The sequence below is a fragment of the Chiloscyllium punctatum genome, chromosome 47 (genome assembly GCF_047496795.1).
Source record: "Chiloscyllium punctatum isolate Juve2018m chromosome 47, sChiPun1.3, whole genome shotgun sequence".
Lineage (NCBI taxonomy): Eukaryota > Metazoa > Chordata > Chondrichthyes > Orectolobiformes > Hemiscylliidae > Chiloscyllium > Chiloscyllium punctatum.
Window position 1 is genome coordinate 41192296 of NC_092785.1, and position 25964 is coordinate 41218259.

At 47.4% G+C, this 25964-nt stretch overlaps 1 protein-coding gene and 1 long non-coding RNA gene across 6 annotated transcripts in view; one reads left to right on the forward strand and one right to left on the reverse strand.

Moving 5' to 3' along the window:
- The window catches only part of LOC140468596 (junctional adhesion molecule A-like), a 49704-nt gene extending 32378 nt beyond the window's left edge, over positions 1–17326 (reverse strand). For 3 of the 5 annotated variants that reach the window (XM_072564695.1, XM_072564694.1, XM_072564693.1), the window contains exons 1-2: positions 17193–17326; positions 14169–14284 (exon numbers count right to left, since the gene is read on the reverse strand). The gene's annotated coding sequence lies outside the window, so the exon portion shown is untranslated. Of the gene's footprint in view, positions 1–14168; positions 14290–17192 lie in introns of all 5 variants that reach the window. The other 2 variants (XM_072564691.1, XM_072564692.1) reach the window with 2 other exon arrangements.
- Positions 17327–17443: 117 nt separating this feature from the next.
- On the forward strand, positions 17444–20776 carry LOC140468598 (uncharacterized). Its single transcript, XR_011955721.1, has 2 exons — positions 17444–17624; positions 19833–20776. It is a non-coding gene; the product is annotated as an uncharacterized lncRNA (long non-coding RNA).
- The last annotated feature ends 5188 nt before the right edge of the window (positions 20777–25964 follow it).

The window sequence follows — 25964 nt, forward strand, 5'->3', positions numbered from 1 at the left end:
AGCTTTGCTCTCTCTACACTGTCCCCCCATCCAACAATCCCAGGATAGGGACAGCATGGGGTTAGACACAGAGTAAAGCCCACTCGACACTGTCCCCCCTTCAAACACTCCCAGGACATGGGCAGTGTTGAATTAGATACAGAGTAAAGCTCTCTATACACTGCACCTCATCAACACACCCAGGACAGGGACAGCACTGGGTTAGATACAAAGTAAAGTTTCATCTACCCTGTCCCTAATCAAACACTCCCTAATCAAACACACCTCATCAACACACCCAGGACAGGGACAGCACTGGGTAAGATACTGAGTAAAGCTACCTCTACACTATCTATATCAAACACTCCCAGGACAAAGACTGCACAGGGTTAGATACAGAGTAAATCTCTCTCTCCACTACCCCCATCAAACACTCCCAAAACAGGGACAGCATGGGTCAGATGCAGACAAAAATTCCCTCTCCACTGTCCCCATCAAACATTGCCAGGACAGGGACAGCATGCGTTTAGTAACAGAGTAAAGCTCCCGCTACACTGTCCCCAATCAAACACTCCCAGGACAGGGACAGCATGGGGTTAGATATATTGTAAAGCTTTCTCTGCGCTGTGTTCCATCGAACTCCTCCAGGACAGGGACAGCATGGGATTAGAAACAGAGTAAAGCTCCCTCTACACTGTCCGCCATTAGCACTCCCAGTACAAGAACAGCACGAGGTTAGATACAGAGTAAAGCTCTCTCTTCACTGTCCACCATCAAACACGCCCAGGATAGGGACAGCACAGGGTTAGATACAGAGTAAAGCTATCTCTCCACTACCCCCATCAAACACTCCCAGGACAGGCACAGCACGAGGTTAGATACCGAGTCACGCTCACTCTACACTGCCCCCATCAAACTCTCCCAGAACAGGGACAACACAGGTTTAGATACAGAGTAAAGCTTCCCATACACTGTCGCCTGTCATACACTCCTAGGACAGGGTCAGCAAGGGGTTAAATACAGAGTAAATCACCCCATACACTGCCCCCATTAAACACTCTCAGGCCAGGGACAGCATGTGTCAGATGCAGGGTGAAAGCTTTCTTCTGTATCTAACCCTGTTCTATCCCTATCCTGGGAGTGTTGAATTGGGTACAGCGTAGAGGGAGCTTTACTCTGTGTCTAACCCCGTGCTGTCCCTGTTCTGGGAGTGTTTAATGGTGACAGAGTAGACAGAGATTTACTCTTTCCTAACCCCTTGCTGTCCCTGTCCTGGGACTGTTTGATGGGGGGACAGTGCAGAGGGAGCTTTACTCTGTATCTAACCCCGTGCTGACCCTGTCCCTGGGAGTGTTTGATGGGGGACAGTGTAGAGGGAGCTTTACTCTGTATCTAACCCTGTGCTGTCCTTGTCCAGGCATTGTTTAATGGGGAACAATGTTGAGGAAGCTTTACTCTGTATCTGACCCCATGCTGTCCCTGTCCTGGGAGGGTTTGATGGGGGACTGTGTAGAGAGAGTTTTACTCTGGATCTAACACCATGCTGGCCCTGTCCTGGGAGTGTTTGATGGGGGACTGTGTAGAGAGAGTTTTACTCTGTATCTAACACCATGCTGGCCCTGTCCTGGGAGTGTTTGATTGGGGACTGTGTAGAGAGTGTTTTACTCTGTATCTAACCCCATGCTGTCCCTGTCCTGGGAGTGTTTGATTGGGGACTGTGTAGAGAGTGTTTTACTCTGTGTCTAACACCATGCTGGCCCTGTCCTGGGAGTGTTTGATTGGGGACTGTGGTGTTTGAGCTTAATTTCATTTTAAAGCAGTAGAGGAAGCTGTTCTCTGTCTCTAATCCTGGGTTGAATAATATTGTGGCTCCAGCATCGTGCAGGTTTCAGATCATCATGTCAGAGTGAGATACAGCACGGGAAACAGACCCTTCGGTCCATCTCTTCCATCCCGACCAAATGTCCTCACCTAATCTAGTCCCATTTGCCAGCACTAAGCCCATATCCCTCTAAACGCTTCATATTGACATACCCGTCCAAATGCCTTTTAAATGTTATCAGTGTACCAGCCTCCACCACTTCCTCTGGCAGCTCTTTCCATACACGTACCACCCTCTGTGTGAAAATGTTGCCCCATAAGCCCCGTTTATATCTTTCCCCTCACATTCTCGACTATGCCCTCTCGTTCTGGACCCACCCATTCCAGGGAAGATAACTGTCCTCCATCAACCACTCCCAGGACAGCGACACCACGGGGTTAGATATAGAGTAAACCTCCCTCGTAACTGTCCCTCCCCTATCAGCGTTCCAAAAAGACCACTCCCTCCGTGACTCCCTCGTCAGGTCCACACCCCCTACCAACCCAACCTCCACTCCCAGCACCTTTCCCTGCAACCGCAAGAAATGCAAAACTTGCGCCCACACTTCCCCCCTTACTTCCTTCGAAGGCCCCAAGGGATCTTTCCATATCCGCCACAAATTCACCTGCACCTCCACAGACATCATTTATTGCATCCGCTGCACCCGATGTGGCCTCCTCTATATTGGGGAGACAGGCCGCCTACTTGCGGAACGTTTCAGAGAACACCTCTGGGACACCCGGACCAACCAACCCAACCACCCCGTGGCTCAACACTCCAACTCCCCATCCCACTCCACCAAGGACATGCAGGTCCTTGGACTCCTCCATTGCCAGACCATAGCAACACGACGGTTGGAGGAAGAGCGCCTCATCTTCCGCCTAGGAACCCTCCAACCACAAGGGATGAACTCAGATTTCTCCAGTTTCCTCATTTCCGCTCCCCTCACCTTGTCTCAGTCAAATCCCTCGAACTCAGCACCGCCTTCCTAACCTGCAATCTTCTTCCTGACCTCTCTGCCCCCACCCCCACTCTGACCTATCACCCTCACCTTGACCTCCTTCCACCTATCGCATTTCCAACGCCCCTCCCCCAAGTCCCTCCTCCCTACCTTTTATCTTAGCCTGTTGGACACACTTTCCTCATTCCTGAAGAAGGGCTCATGCCCGAAACGTCGATTCTCTCTACACTGTCCCCATCAAACACTCCCAGGACAGGGACGGCATGGGATTAAACACTGAGCAAAGCTCCCTCTGCATTGTCCCCCATCAAACAATACTAGGACTGTAACAGCACGGGGGTAGATGCAGAATAAATTAGTATTTTCCAGATATACATGGTTTCCCGATCAAATACTCTCAGGACAGACACAGCATGGGGTCAGATACAGCGTAGAGCACTCTCTACACTGTCTGCCAACAAACACACGCGGTTCAGGGGCAATTCTGAGTTAGATGGAGAGAAAAACTCCCTCTACACTCTCCCATTGAACACTCCCAGGAAAGGCACAACATAGAGTTAGAAACAGAGTTAAACTCCCTCTATTTTGTTACATACAGAGTAAACGTTTATCTACACTGTTCCACCATCAAACACTCCCTGGATAGGGAGAGCACGGGGTCAGATACAGAGTAAAGCTCTCCCTACACTGTCCCCATCAAACATTCCCAGGACAGGGACAATTTGGCATTAGATACAGAGCAAAGGTCTCTCTACACTGTAGTCTTTCAAACACTCCCAGAACAAGGTCAGCACGGGTTTAGATACAGAGTAAAGCTCTCTCTACAATGTTCCCCCTTTAAACACTCCCAGGACAGGGACAGCACGGGGTTAGATGTAGAGTAAAACTCCCTCTACCACTGTCCCCCATGAAACATTCCCAGGACAGGAACAGGATGGGGTTAGATACAGAGTAAAGCTCCCTCTACACTGTCCCCCATCAAACATTCTTAGGACAGGGATAGCACGGGGTTAGACACAGAGTAAAGCTCCCTCTGTACTATCCACATCAAACACTCCCACAACTGCGACAGCATGCGTTGGATACAAAGTAAAGCTCTCTCTACACTGTCCCACCACTAAACACACCCAAGACAGGGATATGTGCCAGATGCTGGAAGGTGGGACTAGATTAGGTTGTGATATCTGGTCGGCATGGACAAGTTGGACCGAAGGGTCTGTTTCCATGCTGTACATCTCTGTGACTCTAGGACATGAACGCTGAGGCTGAAGGGAGACCTGATAGAATTCTACAAAGTTATGAAGGGGGAGAGAGAAAGGATAGTCAGAGTTATTTTTTCCCCCAAGGATAGGACATACAACGTTACAGGACAGCACAGGGCCTCTGGCCCTTGATGTTGTGCCAACTGGTCATCCTACTCTAAGATCAAACTAACATACGTGCTCTACATTTTACTGCCATCCATGAGCCTATCCAAAAGTCAGGTAAATGTCCCTAATGTTGCTGACTGTACAACCACTGCTGGCAGTGCATTCCATGCACCCACCACTCTCTGTGTAAAGAACCTACCTCTGACGTCTCCCCTAAAACTTCCTCCAATCACCTTAAATTCCTGAAGAAGGGCTTATGCCTGAAACATCGATACTCCTGCTCCTCGGATGCTGCCTGGCCTGCTGTGTTGTTCCAGCACCACACTTTTCAACTCTGGTCTCCAGCATCTGCAGTCCTCACTTTCTCCTCCTTAAAATTATTCCCTCCCGTGACAGCTATTACTGCCCTGGCAAAATGTCCCTGGCTATCCACTCCATGTCTCTCATCATCTTGTACACCTCTATCAAGTCACCGCTCATCCTTCTTCGCTCCAATGAGAAAAGTTCCCTCAACCTTTCTTTATAAGACATGCACTCAAATCCACGCAGCATCCTGGTAAATCTTTTCTGCATGATCTCTATAGCTTCCACATCCTTCCTATAATGAGGCAACCAGAATTGAACACGATATTCCAAGTGCAGTCTAACCACAGTCTAACCATAGCATAACTTTGTGGCTCTTCAACTCAATGTCCCTGCTAATGAAAGCTAACAAAGCATACACCTTCTCAACAACCATATCAACTTGGGTGGTAACTTCCAGGGATCTATAGGTGTGGACCTCAAGATCCCTGAGTTCCTTCCTACTGCCAAGAGTCCTGCCTATAACCCTGTAATCTGTATTCAAATTCGACGATTTAATTTTAATCACTTCACCCTTTTCCAGGCTGAACTCCATCTGTCAGTTCTCAGACCATCTCTGCATCCTGTCAATGTCCTGTTGCAAATTATGACAGCCATCCACACTGTTCACAACTTTACCAATCTTCATGTCATTGGCATACTTTCTAATCCAACCTTCCACTTCCCCATACAAGTAATTTATAAACATCACAAAGAACAGAGTTCCCAGCACAGATCCCTGTGGAACATCACTGGTCAAGGAGCTCCACGCTGAACACTTTCCATTTACCACCACCCTTTGTCTTCTACGGGCCAGACAATTCTGCAACCAGACAGCCAATTACCCTGTATCCCATGCCTCTTTACTTTCTGAAGCAGCCTACATGGGGAAACTTATCAAATGCCTTGCTAAACTCCATGTAAAGCATATCTACTGCTCTACCTTCATCAATGTGGTTTGTCATATTCTCAAAGAATTCAATAAGGCTTGTGAGGCATGAACTGCCCCTCACAAAGCCATGCTGACTATTTATAATCAAGGTATGCTTTTCCAAATTATTATAAATCCTGTCTCTCAGAATCCTCTCCAATAATTCACCCTCCACCGCTGTAAGACTGGCTGGTCTGTAATTTCCAGGATTATATGTATTCCCTTTCTTGACCAAGGGAATAACATTTGCCACTCTCCAATCATCTGGTACTTATCCAGTTGACAGTGAGGACACAAAGATCATAGCTAAAGGTGCAGCAATCACTTCCCTTGCTTCCCGTATAAACCTTGTGTATATTTTGTCTGGCCCAGGGGACTTATCTATCCTCAAGTTTTTCAAACTTTCCAGCACATCCTCCTTCTTAACGTCAACCTCATTAAGCATATCAGCAAAGTGTTCATTGAAAGACCTTCCCACCTCCTCCGACTCCAGGCACAAATTTCCTCTACTATCCCTGATCGGTCATAGCCTCATTCTGGCCATCCTCTGGTTCCTCACATAAGTGTAGAATGCTTTTAGGTTTTCCGTAATCCAACCCGTTAAAGCTTTTTCAGCCCCTTTCTAGGTCTCCAAAGTCCATTTCTTTAGCTCCTTCCTGGATACCTTGTCACCCACCAGAGCCCTGTCTTGTCCTTGCTTCCTCAACCTTAAGTTTCCTTCTTCCTCTTGACTTAATATTCCAAATCTCTTGCTATTTAAGGTTCCTTCACCCTACTAATCCTTCCTTGTCTCATGGGGATAAACCTATCAAGCACTCATAAGTGCTCCCTAAACAACCTCCGTTTTCGGTTGTGCATTTCCCTGAAATTATCTGCTCCCAATTTATGGTCCATAGTTCCTGCCTAATAGCATTGTAATTCCCACTCCCCCAATTAAATACTTTCCCATATTGTCTGCTCCTATCACTCTCAATGACTATAGCAAAGGTCAGGAAGTTGTGATCACTATCCCTGAAAAGCTCTCCCATCGAGAGATCTGACACATGACCTGGTTTGTTGTCAAGCACCTACACCAATATGGCCTCCCTTCTAGTCAGCCTATTCACATATTGAGTCAGGAATCCTTCCTGGACACACCTGCCAAAATCTGCTCCATCCAAACTATTTGCACTAAGGAGGTTCCAATCGATATTAGGGGAAGTTGAGGTCACCCATGACAATAACCCTGTTACTTCTGCACCTTTCCAAAATCTGTCTCACATGGAAATGTCAGTTATGATCGAATGGAGGTTTAAGTAATTATGGACCAGACCAGACTAGACACCCCCAATTTATGGTAAGGAGATTTGATTTGATTTATTATTGTCACATGAACTGGGAAGCTGTAAAAAGTACTGTTTTGCATGCTATCCAGTACAAATCATAATTCATTTCATAGAATCCTTACAGTGCGCCCTTTGTCCCTACAAGTCCACACTGACCCTCCAAAGTATAAACTACCCCAGCCAAACACATTCCCTTTCCTATTACTCTACATTTACCCCTAACTCATGCACCTCACCTACACATACCTGAACACTATGGGCAATTTTTCATGGTCAATTCACCTAACCTGCACATCTTTGGATTGTTGAAGGAAACCAGAGCACCCGGAGGAAACCCACCCAGACACCGGGAGAATGTGTAAAGTCCACACAGACAGTCTCCTGATGCTGGATCCCTGATGGTGAGGCGGTGAGGCAGCAAGGCTAACCATTTGGGAGCCACTGTGCCACTCCAAATGTACTTAATACATCAGGGTAATGTAGTGTTACAGCTTCAGAAAAGGGAGAGAGAAAGATCAACTCTAAAATATGAGGAGTCCATTTAAATGTCTGGTAACAGCGGTGAAGAAGCTGTTCTTGAATACGTTGTATTTTCTGCTCGATGGAAGAGGGTGAAAGAGATTATAACCGGGTTGCGAGTGGTCTTTGATTATGTTGGCTGTCTTTTTGATGCAGATGGAGTCAATGGATGGAAAATTGTTTTTGTGATAGACTGGATTGTGTTCACGACTCTGCCATTTCATGCAGTCTTTGGCAGAGCAGTTGCCATTCTACACTGTGATGCAATGGATATGATGCTTTCCATAGAGAACCTATAAAAATGTGGACATGCCAAATTTTCTTAGCCTTTTGAAGAAGCCAAGGTGTTCTTCCTACAGTGTAGCGTTAGACTGTACCAGTTGAAACCGAAACAACAATTTATAAAATTACAGCATGTTCTCCTTACTCTTTTATTCTGCACCATAGCTCTAAATGCAAATATTCCATCTGCCTTCTTACCCACTTTATCTATCTACCTGCCTTGTACCCTCAGGGATCTGTGGATGTTTAACCCAAATCCGCACTGATCTTCACTGTCCTCCATGGTCCTACTGTTCATGCCTGTTAGCGTTCCCAACATCTCACTACATAACCTCTCACTATTTTCCAAGATTAATTCCACTTGCCATTGCTCTGTAGAGCTCACCAGTCCATTGATACCTTCCTCCAGTGTACACACTTGTTCTCACTATTAACCACCCGATAACTTCTCATGTCATATGCAATCTCCTTGGTCATATCACCTGCACTTATCTCCAAATACCGAAAATACACCATAAGCAGCATCAAGCCCTGAACAACCCCACTGGAAACAGACCTCAAGTAACAAGCTGTCAGAGGAAGTGGTGGAGGCAGCTACAATTACAACAATTTAAAAGGCATCTGAATGGGTATTTAAATTTACAGGGATACAGGCCATATGCTGTCAAATTGGACTAGATCAGTGTAGCATATCTGGTTGGCAAGGTCAAGTTCGACCAAAAGGTCTGCTTCCATGCTGTTTGACTCAAAGTCACGGAAACATCCCTCAACTATATCTCTCTGCTTTCTGCCTCTCAATCAATTTTGTATCTAATGTGCCACATTGCCTTGCATCCTATGGACCTTTACTTATCAGTTTTCAATGAAGGAGTTTATCAAACGCTTGTTAAAACTCGTGCAGATTTTAAACCAAATGCATTTCTCTCATCAACAATCTCGGTTTCCTTCTCAAGAAAAAAGAAGTTTGTCAAACACAACCTTCCCTTAATAAATTCTTGCTGACTATCTCTGATTCACATCTGTATTGATAAGAATTCTTTTTAATCACTTGCCCACCACTGAGGTGACACTGACATAGCTCTAATTTCCTGGTCTACCACTTTCTCCATTATTGTGACACTTGGATAATGTTAGCAATTCCCTAGTTGTCTTGCACTTCACTTGTGGGCAGAGAGAATTTGAAAATTACTGCCAGGGCCTATGATTCAGGCCCTTTGATTTATCTTTTCTTAACCACTTTAACAGCATAGGACTCAACTCATCCATGCCTTCAGATTAGTCCAGTGTTAGGGCAGCTAAACCGATGAGGACTTCCACACTCTCTCTGCGGTAATTTTATCTGATCCTTCAGTCTATCCGATCTGACATCCATCCCTTTGTCATCATTATCCACTGTGAAGACAAACGCTAATTATTCATTGAGGATAGCATCCACGTCTTTTCACATCGACGAGCAGATTACCACAGTCCTCCCGAATGGGTCAGACACTTTCCCGAGTTATCCTCTCAGTCTTTCAACATTGTAAGACCTCTATCAGTTTTCTTTTATCCGACCAGCCAAGGTCAGGGCCATGGAGATGTACAGCATGGAAACTGACCCTTCGGTCCCACTCGTCCATGCCGACCAAATATCCTAAACAAATCTGGTGCCATTTGCCAGCATTTGACCCATATCCCTCTAAACCTTTTCTATTCATATATCCGTCAAGATGCCTTTTACTTGTTGTAATTGTACCAGCTTCCATAACTGCCTCTGGCATTTCCATACAAGCAATGACCTCTGTGTAAAAATGTTGCTCCCTAGGTTCCTTTTAAATTGGTTCCCCCTCAACTTAAATCTGTGCCCACCAGTTCTGGACTTCCCCACCCCGGAGAAAAAAAAACTTCTCTACTTATGCTAACCATGCCCGTAATCATTTTACAAACATCTATAAGGTCACCCCTCAGCCACCAATGCTCCAGGGAAACGTCCCCAGCCTATTCAGCCTCTCCCTTAAGCTCAAAACCTACAACCCTGGCAGCATCTTTGTAAATCTTTTCGGTTCCCTTTCAACTTTCATAATGTGCTTCCTACAGGAGGGAGACCAGAATTGCATGCAGTATTCCAATAGGCGCCAAACCAATGTCCTGTACAGCCGCAACATGATCTCCTAACTCTTATCCACTAATCAATAAAGAAAGCATACCAAAGATCTTCTTCATTATTCTATTTACTTGTGACTCCAATTTCAAGGACCTATGAACCTGGTCTCCAAGGTCTCTTTGATCAGTAACACAACCCAGGACCTTCCCATTAAGTGTCTATGTCCTGCCCTGATTTGCCTTTCCAAATGCACCACCTCACATTTATCTAAATTAAACTCCAATGCCACTCCTCGGCTCATTGGCCCATCTGATCAAGGTCTCATTTTACTATGAGGTAACCTTCTTCGCTGTCCGCTATACCTCCCATTTTGGTATTCACATCCAAATCATTTACATAAATTATGTAAAGTAGTGAACCCAGCACCGGTCCTTGTGGCACACCACTGGTCACAGGTCTCCAGTCTGAGAAGAAACTCTCTACCACCACCTGTGTCTTCTACTTTCAACCCAGTTCTGTACCCAAATGGCTAGTCTTTCCTTTATCCCATGCCAGCTAACCATGCCAAACCATCTACCGTGAGAAAACTTGCTGAATCTTTGACTGAAGTCCTTACAGATCATGTCCACTGCTCTGCCCTCATCAATCCTCTTGTTACTATTTCAACAAACTTAATCAAGTTCATGAGACATGACTTCCCATGTACAAAGCCATGTTGACTGTCTCTAATCAGTTCTTGCCTTTCCGAAAACATGTAAATCTTGTCCCTCAGGATTCCCTCCAGCAACTTGCCCACCACAGATGTCAGGCTCACAGGTCCATAGTTTTCCTTACCAACTTTCTTAGATAATGGCACCACGTTAGCCTACCTCCAGTCTTCTGGCATCTCACTTGTGACTATCGATGACACAAAGAGCTCAGCAATGGGTGCCGCAATCATTTCTCTCGCTTCTCATAGACTTCTAGGGTACGCCTAATCAGGTTCCGGGGAGATACCCACCTTGATGTGTTTTAAGGTGTCCAGCATCTCCTCCTCTGCAATATGGACTTGCTTAAAGAGAGCAGCTCCCACCCTTGAGTTCAGAAGGACAGCTCGGAGACATGTTTTCACACTTAGAATAAATGTGACGCAACATCAATTGAAATATTTTGCGATCTCGGAATGGGGCTCATGGCGTTTGAATGGACAGTATTACCGCTGGCAGATTCCAGATTCTGTTTTTTGTTATTTAAATCCGATGGTCTGAGCAGCAATGCTCCTCCATAATTGGGATCAAACTTGTAGTTGTAATTAGTTTATTCATTTACAGAAATTCGAGAAACAGCAACAAAGCTGAGCAGTGCTGTAACCTCAATTTCCCAATGAGCTTCCATACAGTATAAGGCAGCATTTCTGGAAAGGTGTCAGGTCAGAGTTCCATACAAAGAGGCTTGTCAACTGCCTCAAGGCACAGATTACCTCACACGGAAAAACGTATAGACCAATTCAACATGTGGAGAAGGTGTGCTTTACCATCCTTGCTCTTACTGGCATCTGTGGTATGACAGCTGAAATTGTTTCAATCTGCTCTCTGCTTTTAACATTGGGAGAATAATGTCTCCAGCCCACTGACTGGTCAACCTTATCCAGACCGGGAACTGGGGTAGCAATTCACTGAGCAGCACTCTCAGTATAATTCTCCACTGACAGAAACTCCCAACTTCACTGCTGCTGCAGCATTTTCTGACCTCAGTGTTCTGTCTGTCATCTGTTCCAGTTTTGTGTGTTTTGATGGTGAGAGATCAGGCAAGTTGGTCTGAAGAAGTGTCACTGGACTTGAAACATTAATTCTGCTTTCTCTCCCACAGATGCTGCCAGTCCTGCTGAGCAATTTGGTTTTGTTATACAAATAGGTCCTGTTTTTGCCTGAATTTGAAGGTTTAGGGGTGATCTGAGCGAAACCCTAAAAGGTATTGAAAGAAAAACAAACATGCAAAGATAGACTATTTCCATTGTTTGGGGATTCTGGGATAAGGGAGTCGAGTCTGAGAATTAGGACCAAAGTGTTCAGGAGAGAAGTAAGGAAGCACTTTGACACACAAACGGTGTGAGAGCTTTGGAACTCTCTTCCACAAACAGCAGTAGATACTGGATCAGTTGGATAGATTAAATGAGATAGTTGCTTTTTTAAAAAAACAAAGGAATTGAGGCATATGCATCCTGTTTTGGTTTATAATGTTCCATCTAACTACCATCCCTTTTGGAAATTCTGTCCTTTTCACTGTCTCTCGTCGTAAGATTCAAATCTTGACAGATTGCCCTTCTGGTCCCTCACGTCGAGATGTGTAAATTTACAGTGTAAATATCACAGCAGTCCTGATGCTCACACATTGTCACCAAGGGAGCCATGCACTCTGTTATACTGCATTTGTGTAAGTCACACTGAACAGTCTTGTTTGAAATATTCCACAGGTTCTGATTACTTGTTTCCTGGTCCTGTTGTGGCTCCGATCACAATTTGGCCTGATCCAAGGAGAAGGAGAAAGTTTGCTTTATCATCAGTCCAGTCACCAGTTCTGTGACAGAGGTGGGAGTGAGGCCTCTCATGGGGTTTTTCGTCTTCCAGAGTTGAAGTGGAGAACTGTAAGAATCTATTACATTCATTCAAATAGTTATCTTGCAACCAAAGAAAATCACAGACTTCCTTCTGCTTTCCCACAATGGGCCATGAGCTCAGTCTCTTTCCAAATTTCATAATCTCTGGAGTGATTATGAGGAGTTGGGGTTGGAGGACAATCTGAAGTGGGTGAAAAAGTCTTAAAATACAAACTCGCTCAACCCCAACCACTTCCACTCACTCTGTGTGCTGGTGATAGGTGGTAAAATTTTATTGTTGCTCAATGAAACATGAAGTGGCGATTTCTGATCAATAATTCACTGTTCCTTTTCCCATTTATCTTCCACAGTTAATTTGCTGGCAATTGTCATCCTTCACTGGGGAAAGTGTGGTGTTTCCCCTCGCACTATTTGCTACCTAGTGTTTATGGGAGCTGCTGATCTGATAGTTATTATGACTAATGTTGTACTGTGGCAATTTCTCTACTATTATACATAGTATTTCCTGGTCATCACTCCTGTGTGCAGTGTTACTGGGGTCCTTATCATACTGGATTAGTGGTGCTGGAAGAGCACAGCAGTTCAGGCAGCATCCAACGAGCAGTGAAATCGACGTTTCGGGCAAAGGCCCTTCATCAGGAATAAAGGCAGTGAGCCTGAAGCATGGAGAGATAAGCTAGAGGATCTCTCCATGCTTCAGGCTCACTGCCTTTATTCCTGATGAAGGGCTTTTGCCCGAAACGTCGATTTCGCTGCTCGTTGGATGCTGCCTGAACTGCTGTGCTCTTCCAGCACCACTAATCCAGTATTTGGTTTTCAGCATCTGCAGTCATTGTTTTTATCCTGTATCATACTGCCAGGGACTGCTCTGTCTGGTTCACTGTCACTTTCTCCTTTGACCAATTTGTAACCATTCATTATTAAAATCATAGAAAAAAAAGTATTGCATGAAGAAAACTGCGACAGCGGTTGTAGCAACTACCAGCAGCTTGTTCGGTTTAAAAAACATCCCCTTCCATTTTCAATATGAGCCTTGGTAGATCATCAATAATGTGCCATTCGACTGTTATACAAAGTCAGGCTACTATACTGAGACTTGGTGGGTGGCATTACGTTGGTTTGATACGGTTTACTGCCAGTTACCGCCTTTACTGCCATTCACTTTAATTCTGTTGTTCAATGTTCTGACAGACATGTTTTAGTGACCAGTCAAGCCCATCATGCCTGTACCCTACGAAAAGATCCTGGTCCTCTCTCCTCCTGAGGATTTGCCCCCAATGGCTCCATTGAACCCCTTTCCTGTGAAGACAGCTCCTCCATGAAACCCCGCCTCTCATGCTCTCCCGCCATCTCTCTCACTTCTTGCAACAGCTCCGCCAACCACCCCGCCCCCCATAACCATCAACAAACACTTCCCCTCTCTCCGGCTGTCTCACTGTCGACAATTCTCCCCGTCAGGAACTCAGGGGCATGGTCACTCCCTGCCTCCCCTCGCAGACCCACAGCCCCATGATGCAGAGACTAACTGGCCTTCTGAAGAACCAACAAGCCTCGCTCTTTGTCTCAGAGACCTCCAAGATAATCTGCTCAAGGGTCCACACTGTGGAGCAGGATGAGACGTGCTCATGTTTCTTCCAGAAGGTGCACAGGGAGAGCTTTGAGCTCAGCAGCCTGAAGGAAGACAATAGATCAAGAATGTCATCTCAGTCTGACATGCTGAGGAACAGTAAATCCTTTACGCTGGACAGTGTGACAATGAGCTCACAGACAGCGCAACCTCCTGGTCATTCCTGTCCTCAGTCACGGAGATCTTAGATGACGGTGTGTGAGAGAGGCTGGACCACTGTGACCTCTGGATGAGCTGACCAAGGCCCTCAAGTTCTTTGAAAACAATAAAACTCCCAGAAGCAACAACTTACCAGCCAATTTGTGTTTGGCTCTCTGGGGCTTGATTGGCTAAGACCTCCAAGAGTTATACAACAGTGTGCTTCTGTCAGGGATCATATGCGAATCCATGAGGAAAGGTATCATCACCCTCACCTACAAATGGAAGTGGGAGACAGAGGAAATTAGAAATTGGCAACCAATTTCACTGCTGAATACAGATCACAAAATCCTGTCTAAGGTAATCACCAAACGGGTTAGGTCTGTTCTGGGATCAGTGATCCACCCTGATCAAACCTGTGCTGTATTGGGCAGGACGATCTGTGAGACCCTCACACTCCTCAGGGATACAATCACCTACGTGAAAGACAGGGGATGGATGTGTGTCATATGAATCGGGACAAGGCGAAAGCCCTTGGCAGGATATTACACACACACACACACACACACGTGGGACGTGCTCTCCAAAATGGGCTTTGGGGAGGAAATCTGCAATTGGGTTTGACTGCTCTACATCAAAATTGTTAGTGTAGTCTCAATCAATAGGTGGGAATCAGAAAGCTTCCCAATCAGATCTGGAGTTAGGCAGGGCTGTCCACTCTCTTCTGCCTTATTTGTGTGCTGGATGGAGCCTTGTGCTGAGTCCATTCGGAAGGATGTGAGCCTGAGAGGGATGACTATCCTTGTCAGCACAAGTCTGAAGGTCAAAGCCTCCCTGCAAATTGATGACTCTGTCGTGTTCAGTTCAGACCCGCTGGTCAGTGTCAGAATCATGAGTATTTTTGACCAGTTATGACTCGGGAGCCAATGTAAATCGAGGCAAGAGCAAGGCCATGTTCTTTTGGAATTGTGCTGATTGATTCTTTAAGCCCTTCGCTGACAGGACAGATTACCTGAATGTGCTGCGAATATGGTTAGGGGGAACTGGGGGTGTGCGCAAACTCTTGGGAGGATCGCATCGCGAAGGTGAGCCAGAAAGTGGGGTTTGGGAGCACTGCTCCCTCTCCATTGCAGATAAAAAATTACTCATCAGTTGGGAAGCACTATTTCTGTTGATATACATGGCATAGCTCTGGCCCATTTCCAGAATCTGTGCCATTGCAATCACCCGAGCCATCTTTCACTTCATTTGAGGTTTCAGATGGACTGGGTCCATAGGGACACCACGTAAAAATCTCTGGATAAGAAGGGGGAAGAACGTACCCAACGCAGCCTTCACCCTGATGGACATCTCACCGTGTGGCTGCATCAAGCTGTGCATAGACCCTTGGTACACAAACACCACTACATACTAATGTTCTAATTATACCCTGTGTTGCTGCAGAATGTTCCAAGTAGTTTGAATGTTCCATGTCACCAAAGAAAAACATCTTTGACCATAATTCCATCTGGAAATAGTCAACATACAGCGTCCTAGAGACACTGTTGTAAAAGGAGTGGGTGGATCCTTTCAGGTTGTTCCTGAGCAGATTGCACACGTTATTGGCAGAATTATAATTATTATTATTATCTGGGTCAACATGATGCCAATTGTTAATGTATTGAAAATGTGAGCTTCCCCGTGTGAGGATGTCCACGCCACAATGGTCAGACTGATTCTCATTTTAAAATCGGATTAATAGAATCTTAGATGGATTCATGTGGAGGCTGGGACAATTACAACATTTAAGAGGCATCTGGATGGGTATATGAATAGGAAGGGTTTGGAGGGATATGGGCCGGGTGCTGGCAGGTGGGTTGGGATATTTGGTCGGAATGGACGGGTTGGACCAAAGGGTCTGTTTCCGTGCTGTACATCTCTGTGACTCTATGCAGTTCTGGCGCAAGTTAAAATGTAATTCTGCAAGCACAAATGCACCCCACAAACTTATATATGTGGGCGTGCGTGAAACCAATGTCTGCATTCTAAAAGATGAGAGACTCAACAAACAGTCCGGGTCTTTTTCAACGTGCGATTTCAGTCACATCACACTGTGAACCTTTTGCTACAAATTCTGCTTCTGACGAACTTACTCTCCACAACCGGCTGATGAAGGGGCAAGCAAGTGCTTCCCAAATAAAACCAGTTGGAATCTAACTGAGCAAATGTTCTTAATTGCATGATCAACTTCCCACAGTGTTTGGTGCATTAATAAATGTAGGGTAAGGGGGAACGGGTCTGTGTGGGTGACTCTTTGGACGTTCATAGAGATGTACTTCATGGTAAGATCAACGAGAGTGTTGCTGAACAAAGAGACCTTGGAGTGCAGGTTCATAGCTCCTTGAAAGTGGAGTCGCAGGTAGCTGGGATAGTGAAGGCAGTGTTTGGTATGCTTTCCTTTATTGGTCAGAGTATTGAGTACAGGAGTTGGGAGGTCATGTTGTGGCTGTACAGGATATTGGTTAGGGCCACTGTTGGAATATTGTGTGCAATTCTGGTCTCCTTCCGATCGGAAAGATGTTGTGAAACTTGAACGGGTTCAGAAAAGATTTACAAGGACGTTGCCAGGGTTGGAGGATCTGAGCTATAGGGAGAGGCTGAACAGGCTGGGGCTGTTTTCCCTGGAGTGTCGGAGGCTGAGGGGTGACCTTATAGAGGTTTATAAAATCATGAGGGGCATGGGATAGGGTAAATAGGGAAAGTCTTTTCCCTGGGGTAGGTGAGTCCAGGACTAGAGGGAGATAGGTTTGTACAGAAGGGGCCTGTCTCCACACTGTAGGGAATCTATTCTAGTCTAATATAATCTAATTACTTGACCCTTCCCTGTCTTGTCTGTGTTACTGATGAGCAGTAACCGTGTCCTTTCCCTCACACCTCAGTCTGAGTGTTTTAAAGGACATGTTTTAAGGTTGTAGCCTTTCCCAGCAGCTGCAGCAGGGTCAGACCAAGCTGGAAGAAACTGAACAAAAACTCATTCTCCCTGAAGCCTCAATATCGACTAATTTTCGAGGCTCGACACCTCCCTGAGCCTCAGGCCAGACCCTTGTCAGTGACACGGGGCTGTTTCACTCACAGACAGCTCTCCCCCCCGGTCACCTTTCCCTTTTCCCCCCTGATTACTATCGGTTCTGAACGGAACCTCACTGGATCCTCCGGGAGACGTTATTATCTCTTTTCCTTCAGCTCCGTCAGAAACGGCCCGAAGGCGCCGGGCGCTTTCCACCTCATCCCCCTCCAGGCGACGCGCTCTGGGCCGGGACCCCGCCTCCCCATTGGCCGGCGCAGACAGATCGACGGTCTTCCCGACCAATCGGGGCTGGAGCCCGGGTTGATGCCCTCCCCCTGGGCGGGCTCACGTGTGTGTGTGTGTGTGTGGGGAGGTCTCGAGACGCGGCCGTTTAACCGACTCTGCGCGAGCTCGCCGCCGCGGGGAGGGGGAGAATCCTGGGAGTGCGCAGGCGCGATGGCCCCCCCCCCGGTCCCTGTGGGCGCGCGGTGGGCCCTCCCTCCCGGCGGGGGGGGGGGTGAGAAAGTTAACTTTGATGTTCATCAACAAACTGTTAATGAGCAGGTCCGTGCTGAGGAGGGGGAGGGGGTCACCTCAGTGGGGGGTGGGTGTGTGTGTGTGTGGGGGGGGATGGGGGGTGGGTGTGGGGGTGGGGGGTGTGTGTGTGTGGGAGGGTGTGTGTGTGGGAGGGTGTGTGTGTGGGGGGGTGGGGGGTGTGTGTGTGTGGGAGGGTGTGTGTGTGGGGGGGTGGGGGGTGGGGGTGTGTGGGGGGGTGGGGGGTGGGGGTGTGTGGGGGGGTGGGGGGTGGGGGGTGGGGGTGTGTGGGGGTGTGGGTGGGTGTTGGGTGGGTGTGGGGGGGGTGTGGGTGGATGGGGGTGGGGGGTGTGGGTGGATGGGGGTGGGGGGTGTGGGTGGATGGGGGTGGGGGGTGTGGGTGGGTGTGGGGGGGGGTGTGGGGGGGTGGTGGGGTGGGTGGGGGGGTGTGTGTGGGGGGGGTGGGGGGGGGAGGTGGGGGGGTGTGTGTGGGGGGGGAGGTGGGGGGGTGTGTGTGGGGGGGGAGGTGGGGGGGTGTGTGTGGGGGGGGAGGTGGGGGGGTGTGTGTGGGGGGGGAGGTGGGGGGGTGTGTGTGGGGGGGGAGGTGGGGGGGTGGGTGTGGGGGTGGGGGGGGAGGTGGGGGGGTGTGGGGTGGGTGTGGGGGTGGGGAGGGGGGGTGTGGGGTGGGTGTGGGGGTGGGGAGGGGAGGTGTGGGGGTGGGGGGGGGAGGTGGGGGGGTGGGTGGGGGGGGGAGGTGTGGGGTGGGTGTGGGTGTGGGGGGGGGTGTGGGGTGGGTGTGGGTGTGGGGGGGGGTGTGGGGTGGGTGTGGGTGTGGGGGGGGGAGGTGGGGGGGTGTGGGGTGGGTGTGGGGTGGGTGTGGGTGTGGGGGGGGGAGGTGGGGGGGTGTGGGGTGGGTGTGGGGGGGGGAGGTGGGGGGGTGTGGGGTGGGTGTGGGTGTGGGGGGGGGAGGTGGGGGGGTGTGGGGTGGGTGTGGGTGTGGGGTGGGGGGTGGGTGGGGGGGGTGTGGGTGGGGGGTGGGTGTGGGGGGGGGTGGGGGGGTGGGGGGGTGTGGTGGGGTGGGTGGGGGTGTGTGTGTGGGGGGGTGGTGGGGTGGGTGGGGGGGTGTGGGTGGGGGGGTGGGGGTATGGGTGTGTGGGGGGGGTGGGGGGTGGGTGTGTGTGTGTGTGTGGGGGGGTGGGTGGGGGGGGTGGGGGGTGGGTGTGTGTGTGGGTGTGTGTGTGTGGGGGGGGTGTGTGTGTGGGGGGTGTGTGTGGGGGGGGTGGGGGGTGGGTGGGGGTGTGTGGGGGGGGTGGGTCTGTCCCACGGAGGGATGGAGACATTGAGGTCAAAATGCCTCAGAAGGAGGTCCCCCAGCCCAGAGATATTTGGAGACGCTGGTGTTGGGACAAAGTTAAAAGTCACACAATACCAGCTTATAGGACAACAGGAGTATTTGGTAACACGAGGTTTCAGAGCACTGCTCCTTCATGAGGTGGTTGTGGACAATAAGGTCATAAGACACAGAATTTATAGCAAAAGTTTACTGTGTTGTTGCAACTGAAATTATGTATTGAGAAAGGTCTGGATGGTTTGTTCCATCTCTCATCTTTTAAGTCCTGAAGAACTGAAACCAACGTGGTCCATCTGCGGCTCGTTGATGTTCGTGTGTCCTGGAGGTTAGTTTTCCACCTGTTTGTCCAACGTAGTGTTTCGTACAGTCCTTGCAAGGTATTTTGTGAATGATGTTCGTTTTGCTTGTTGTCCGATCAGGGTCCTTTAAGTTCATTAGCTGTTGTTTTAGTGTGTTGGTGGGTTCGTGGGCTACCCTGATGCCAACATGTCTGACTCGTCTGGCAGTCGTTTCCAAGATGCCTTTGATGTAGGGGAGAGTGGCTCGTGGCGAGGGTTTCTGGACGTGTTTGGTCTGCTTTGTTTGGGTTTCTTGCTGAGACATCGGTGGACCGTGTCCATTGGGTACCCTTTCATTTATGAATACGCTGGACAGGTGGTTTTCCTCTGCTCTTCCTAGTCCGTTTGTGCTGCAGTGTGTGGTGGCTCCTTGAAATAACTTTCTGATGCAGCTTCGTTTGTGGGTGTTGGGATGATTGCTTCTGTCGTTCGGTATTTGGTCCGTATCTGTTATCTTTCTGTAGACGCTGGTTTGAAGTTCCCCATTGACTGTTCGCTCTACTGTGACATCTAGGGATGATGGTTTGCTGTTATTTTCCTCCCCTTTAGTGAATTTTATGCCACTAGCCACCAGGATACATGGACAGCAACTGGCGACAAAAAGACATGACCCTCTCTCGCCAGTATCCTTACATACAGATGAGGAAGGACACCACTTCAACTGGGACAACACATTGATCCTAGGACAAGCCAAACAGAGACAGGCACGAGAAGCATGGCATTCCAACCAGACTCTATCAATAAACACATTGGATCCCATTTACCAACCACTGGGGGGAAAAAAAGGAATGATATCACCACAGGAAATGGCAACGCCAAACCAAGGAATCCTACACATCAATAGAAAGTGGGACATAACGCCAGTACTTCACCAGAGGCTCACTGATGATTTTACCTAGTAGGGTGACGAAATGTCTGGAAATGAACCTTCCAGCTCAGCGAGCAAACCTACATCCAGAATATAGGTATTCTTAGTATTTTAAACACCGATGCTTTGAAACATCAATCATAATGACAAAACTAATAATTTCAAACTTCATCATGATCTACGCAGCTTAAAATTGGAAGACAACCAAAGGGTAAAGAAAAATAATATACTGGTTCCTGACAAGGATTGGGAAATATTTTACAATTGAGATAATTAAGTAAGATGACTATTTGTATGGATCACCGTTCAATAAGAGAAGAAACCTGCTGTTTTTAAAAAAATTCAAATTTTTGATTGTCACTCACACTGAGAATTTTATCAGAAATCCGATCAATGACGTACAATAGAATTTTCTAACAGTCCTCTCCCACACATAAAGGTCTGCTATGAATTGGAGACTCCTAGAAATTCCCTTGCAATACAACAACAGTTGCACCCACCAGCAGTGAATATGTACCCTGTTGAATGGTCAGTAAAGTGGAAAACTCATCCTCCCTACAAACAAAGCAAACAGCGATATTTCAACAACGCAATGACAGAGAATAAATTTCATCCTTGCATAACATTCAGCGCAGTGTATTTTACAGCAGCAGTTAATATGGTTTCATAATGTTACTCACCCTGAAATACTATGAAGATTAAAGCAATGGGCGGTTATGAAGTTTTAAAATATGCCACTCGCAGCATAAGAAACACACATCGGAGCAGTAGTAGACCATCTGACCCGCTCAGCCTGTTCCACCATTCAATAAGATCACGGTCAATCCACTCGTGGACTTGGCTCCACTTACAAAATCCTTAATTCCTTTCCTTTTGAAAAATCTATCTATCTTTGCCTTTAAAACATTCAGTGAAGTACTTGCAACTGCTTTACTGGGCAGGGAAGTCCACAGATTCAGAACCTTTTGGGTTCCTCCTCAGCTCAGTCCTAAATTTGCTCCCCTTTATTTTGAGGCACTGCCCTCTAGTTGTTGTTGCACCTGCCAGTGGCAACAATCTCCCTGTTTCCATCTGATCTGTTCCCTTCATATTTTTATGTGTTCCATTGAAGATCTAGTCTAGTCGTTTCCATGCTGTAAAAAGAGCATTGTCGGCTAATCTCTATTGAAGCAGACTGCGATTAGTGAATTATGCAGCTCAAGCAGAATTGTCAATTTTCAGCCTAGAAGCCATTTTGTCATGTTATTTGCATCGAGCAGCCATTTTACTGGCATTGAAGTTAGTAAGAGCATCTGTTAAGCGGTTGTTCTTGACAACAACGAGTTACCTAAGTCTGTATTCAGGTTTCAGCTCCTTATCTCCCCACTTTGGTGTATTACTGGGGCCTGCCTGTTCCCATTTCCAGGGTCCCCTCAGGAAAAGGTTGCTTAGCAGTGGTCACTGGGTGGGCATCTGAGGTAGGTTCTGCCCCCAATGGGTATCCTGGTCCTAATCAACCTTGTCAGGGCTGGTAGCCGGCATTCGGGATTGCAAGGGCGCTGGATATAATCGGTTTTACCTGTACCTTGCTTCGTGGTTCAGTCTGGAAAAGCAAAAGCACAGTGTTAAACAAAGGTGATTGAGCTTTGATGATTCCTTCTCAAGACCGCTCCTTCTCAGGCTGACTGAGATGATAAGCAACGAGGGGTCGAGTCAACCACGACTTGAATAAGAGGAAAATCTAATGGAGCAATACTCATGTCTGGCCGGCCGATTCCTCTACACTCAATAGTGCAGGACTCAAGGCTTTTACACCGCTGTCCACAATCCGTCCGTGCCGAGTCTGAGTCATGGCACCAGATGAAGATCTGTACCCCGCGGTGTTAGGTGGGGCATGGGAGGGGGGCAGTGGGGGAGTCTCACTGTTCCATGATCACTCAATCAGTACTCGCAATCAGTCTGGTTCTTTAAGAGTTTATTTTCTTCAGACGGCGAGGTACAGAACATCCATAAACACAGAGGTTACATACATCAATATTCCTCAGAGGAGCTGCACAAATGGCTTAAAACAAAGATTTTTTTTTAACTTTTCTTAAAGAAGGGTACAGGGTGTGATCACATAGTACATTCAGGCAATTACCAATCAATACATGATATTGCTTTTTTTTTTGACAGTTACTTGGTCCACTGATATTTCCTGGGAACCAACTTTGTTTTTCCAACACTCAGGCCACCCTTATCTCACTAACTGAGCCAGTGCACCTGCACGTGAAGGTCAGTTAGGATGGCCAGTAATGTCTTATCTAGTCTAGTTATTTCCATGCTTAAAGGGAGCATTGTCTGCTAATCTCTGTTAAAGAAGACTGTGGTTAGTTAATTATGCAGCTAGAGCAGAATTAAAAGCCAGTTTATCCAGCTTTTAGCAGAGTTGTCAATTTGCAGCCTAGAAGCCATTTTGTCATAATATTTGCATTGAGAAGCCATTTTATTGCCTCCTAAGTTATTAAAAGCATCTGTTGAGTGGTCGTTTATGACAATGACTTACCTCAGCCTATATTCAGGTTTTAGTTCCTCAAACGTAGTGATTAAAATTCAGAAATGTGCATTGATTAATGAAAGAACTCTAAGGTATGAGCTTTCAGCAGAGGTTAGGGAAACCAGGCCTGTTTTCAGTAGAGGCTGAGGGGAGACTTGGTAGAAGTCTATAAAATTCTGAAAGGCACCCATAGGGTCGACGGTCAGAGTCTTCCCCAGAGTTGAAATATCTAAAACTAGGGATCATGTATTTAAGGTGAGAGGGGGAAAGTTCAAAGGAGATGTGAGGGGCAATTGTGTTCACAGAGAGAGTGGTCGGAGTGTGGAACACTCTGCCAGAGGTGGTGGTGGGGACAGATATGATCGTGGAGATTAAGGAGCTTTTAGTTAGACACATGAATACACAAGGGATGGAGGATTATGGGCCAAGGACAGGCTCCACCTTCCTGTAATGTGGTTACCAGAATTCAACATAATACTCGAAGTATTATGTTCCAAAGTCTTAGAAAGCTGCAACATGACATCCTGACTCTGATACTCAGTTCCCTGAATAATTAAGGCAAGCATGCCAAAGGCCTCCTTTACTGCCTTATCTGCTTATGCGGACCGCTTTCATGGAGTTATGGATTTGAATCCCAAGATCCCTCTGTGCATCAATGCTGTTCAGGGGCCTGCCATTAACTGGATATTTTCCTTAACATTTGACCTCCCAAAGTGCAGCGTCTCACACTTGCCCAGATTAAACTCCACCTCCCATTTCTCCGCCCATATCCTTAACTGATCTATATCCCACTGTATCCTTTGACCATCTCCTACTCTATCCACGTCTCCCCCCTCCCTGATTTCTGATGTTAAGTGCCCCTCACTGATAACATGCAGCATCCCACTGTCCCTGAGCTCGGCTTTGGGGCCTGTTTGGTAACTGTGGTGGAGGACAGACCAGAAACATAACCACAGACCCCCTGGTGTTGCCAGGTTCATGGGATCAGGGGTAGCTCAGTAGCTGTGTACGTGGTGCCCTCTGTAATCTTTGTCCTGTCAGTGCAGACCTCTGAGTAATCTAGGCAGGATAGTTAAACGAGAGTCAGAGTCATACAGCACGGAAACCGACTCTTCGGCTCAACCAATCCATGCTGACCATAACCCAAACTAAACTATTCCTGCCTGCCTGCTCCTGGCTCATATCCCTCCCAAACCTTTCGTATTCACGTCCTTCTCCAAATGCTTTTTAAACGTTGTCACTTTGTCCACATCCACCACTTCCTCATTCCACACGCCATCTGCCTTCTGTGTAAATAATTTGGCCCTCGTGTGTTTTTCAAATCTCAACTTTAAAAAATGTGCCCCATCGTCAGGTTCGGGCTGGCAAGGGGCAAGTAACATTTACTCCACATGAGTGCCAGTGCAGGATCAGCTCCAAGAAGGGAGAATTTAACGGTTGTTGTCTGACATTAAAGATCCAGACTCAGTCAGACGCTGGGTGTATGATGTCTGTGTTTAACTTCATGGGGTGCATTGAGCATGTTGGAGACAACACGGGGTTTTTGACAGCTGCAACGTGGTTACATGTGCTCAGTTTCCAGGGAACATTATGTACAAGATGCTGTTATTTAGACAGGGAATTTCTACAGGGTCCAACGAGTCTATTAATGAATACTGGCAGGAGGGAGAGAAGACGCCGAGGTCTCAGACAGGAGACTGCATTGACATATCCTGACAAATACTGTGGACGTCGTCAGATTGGGCAGAACTCCAACGCCATTAGAGATTCAGAAACAATGAGCAGGAACATCCAACACGATCTCAGGAATAATTTTAGACATGAGGATCTTCAATGACATGGATCAACTGAAGAGCTTGGGAATGTCTTCCTTGGAGAGGAGAAGGTTCTAAAGAGATTTGATCAGGTGTTGGAAGCCATGCTGGTAGAGATGGTGCGGTGAGAGTGACAGCCCTTGACATGATTTGACTGAGTGTGGCATCACAGAGCCCCAGCAAAACTGGAATCAAAGGGTATTGGGGCAAACTCTCCACTGGTTGGGGTCAGACCTGGCACAAGGGAAGATGGTAGTGGTTGTTGGAGGGTCAGTCATCTCTGCTTCAGGACATCTCCTCAGGAGTTCCTCAGGGTAGTGTCCTAGGCCCCAACCATCTTCAGCTGCTTCATCGATGACCTTCCTCCCTCATAAGGTCCGAAGTGGGAATGTTCACTGATATTTGTGCAGTGTTCAGCGATTCCTCAGATACTGAAGCAGCCTGTGTTCAAATGCAACAAGATCTGGACAATATCCAGGCTTGGGCTGACAAGTGGCAAGTAACATCTGAGCCACACAAATACCAGGCTGTGACCATCGCCAATAAATGTAGGGGGTCTGGGTCGGTTGTGCTTCGGCGGGTTGGTGTGGACTTGTTGGGCCGAAGAGCCATTTTCCACACCAAATAATCTAATCTAATCTAATCTTAAAAAGTGGCAATCTAACCATCATTACCACGACCATCACTGGATCCCCCATTATCAACATCCTGGGGGTTACCATTGACCAAAACCCTGGATGGGGACAGTTTCAAGAACACTCAGGAAACTTGACATCATCCAGAACAAAGCAGCTCCCGCTTGATTGGCCCCACATCCACAAACATCCCCTCCCTCCCTCCCTCCCCCTTCGATGCTCAGTAGCAGCAGTGTGTACCATCTACACGATACACTTCAGAAATTCAACGAAGATCCTCAGGCAGCACATTCCAAATGCTCGGCTACTTCCATCCAGAAGGACATGGGGAAGCAGATACATGGGAACACCACCCCTCTGCAAGTTCCCCTCCGAGCCCCTCACCATCCTGACTCTGAAATATATCGCCATCCCTTTAGTGTGGCTGGGTCAGAATCCCTTGAATTCCCTCCCTCGGGGCATTGTGGGTCTACCCACATTGCGTGGACTGCAGCGGGTCAACAGGCAGTTCACCCCCACCTTCTCAAGGGTTCAACCAGGTTCGAGGTAATAAATATGGATTGGTAAGTGATGCCCACAATACAGTATTTAAAAGGCACCTAGATTGGTATATGAATAGGAACAGTTTAGAGGGCCAAGTGCTGGTAAATGGGACTAGATTAATTGAGAATATCAGGTCCGCATGGATGAGTTGGGCTCTGTTTCCGTGCTGTACTCTCTATGACCAAAGTGGACAGGTACAGGTCAGTGAGTATCTGAAAAGCCAGGACAGATGTAATCCAGAGTCTACAGCATGGCAACAGACCAATCAGCACAAGCTGTCTATGCTGCCCCATGTTCACAATTAAT